At 35.5% G+C, this 1351-nt stretch overlaps 1 non-coding gene across 1 annotated transcript; it reads right to left on the reverse strand.

Annotated features, from left to right (window-relative positions):
• Positions 1–252: 252 nt before the first annotated feature.
• On the reverse strand, positions 253–417 carry LOC120925604. Its single transcript, XR_005746851.1, has one exon. It is a non-coding gene; the product is annotated as a U1 spliceosomal RNA (small nuclear RNA).
• Between the last annotated feature and the right edge of the window lie 934 nt (positions 418–1351).

Below are 1351 nucleotides of genomic sequence, written 5' to 3' on the forward strand. Positions count from 1 at the left end.
TGAGATTAAGGTCTGAGAATGTGTTTTGTTTTTTTTGGAAAACAAAACAAAAATGATTTTGTCTTCATTTTCCAGTCATTTTCTCAATGAAAAGTTTGTACCCCAAGTATAAAAAACATTAAATTAAACAGTACTAACATTTTATTAAACTCACAATACAGTAAATACAATGCAGTAAACCCAACTTCACTTTTAGTCCTTAAAGAACACTTGCATATGTGGACCTAATTTAAATGTGTGACATGTTTTTTTCAGGGGAAAGTGCAAACGCAGTTCCCCACTACCATAAATTATGCAGTTGAGTTTCCCACATTTGGGGAAATCGCAGGGGTCAACACAGCCGGAGTGCAATGGCTGAGCCTTGCCCTGGGAGAACCACCTTCCTGATCATGGTGTCACTTTTGTACATCAAAGTGTGTGACATTTTGATGTACAAACAGAAGATAATAAAAAAAAGTGTGTGATACTTTGATGTACACACAAAAGATAATAATAAAAAAAGTGTGTGATACTTTGATGTACAAACAGAAGATAATAATAAAAAAAAATGTGTGATACTTTGAATCAAGGATAACACAAATAATCAGAGCACAGCTAGAGCCAACAAAAAACTATGCCAACTATCAGCCTGTTCTCAGTCATAAACTACAGTGGTACTGACCCCCCCCAACTCATGTTTTTTTCCTTTTAGTGCTGTAGTATTTTTAAAAGACATACGGTACTAACCTACGGTCAGGAGCATGGCGACAGTAGGCTGAGACCTGCTGTCTTGAGCACAAAAGATGGATGGCATATACATTGACTCCTGGAACTGGAGCCAAATCATTGCATATGTTCTTTGCTGGATTGGCTTGACCAACTCAGTTATACAAATATAGAGTACACACATATTAAAATGTTTAGTTCATTCTAATTTTATTAAATTATAACACTATATAGAATGTAGTACAAACATTGATGAGTTCATAAAAGTAATACAATCGTCTCATCTAGTCAGTTTCGGATATAATTTCCATATATAATTCGAAAAAAAACGAAACAATATAGATATAAAACAAGATCTACAGGGCAAAAACAAAACAAAACATGACACAACAAAATAAGACAATAAAAAACAAAACAATACAGGGGAAAAAGGATGAAAAAAATTAAAAATAAAATAAAAGGGGGGGGGGTTAATGGATGGCAGCGAAAGACCCCCCCCCCCCCCCAGTCGCATCTCATTTTTGTTTTATTGCCCTAAGGACTTTCTAATTTCTTATTGTTTCTCTGTATGTCCTCCAGGAGACCCAGATCCGGAGGTGCTCCTCATGTGTATCTAGTTCATGTGCTAAGAGTGATTCCATCTTCT

The sequence above is a fragment of the Rana temporaria genome, chromosome 1, assembly GCF_905171775.1.
Source record: "Rana temporaria chromosome 1, aRanTem1.1, whole genome shotgun sequence".
In the NCBI taxonomy this organism is placed as follows: domain Eukaryota; kingdom Metazoa; phylum Chordata; class Amphibia; order Anura; family Ranidae; genus Rana; species Rana temporaria.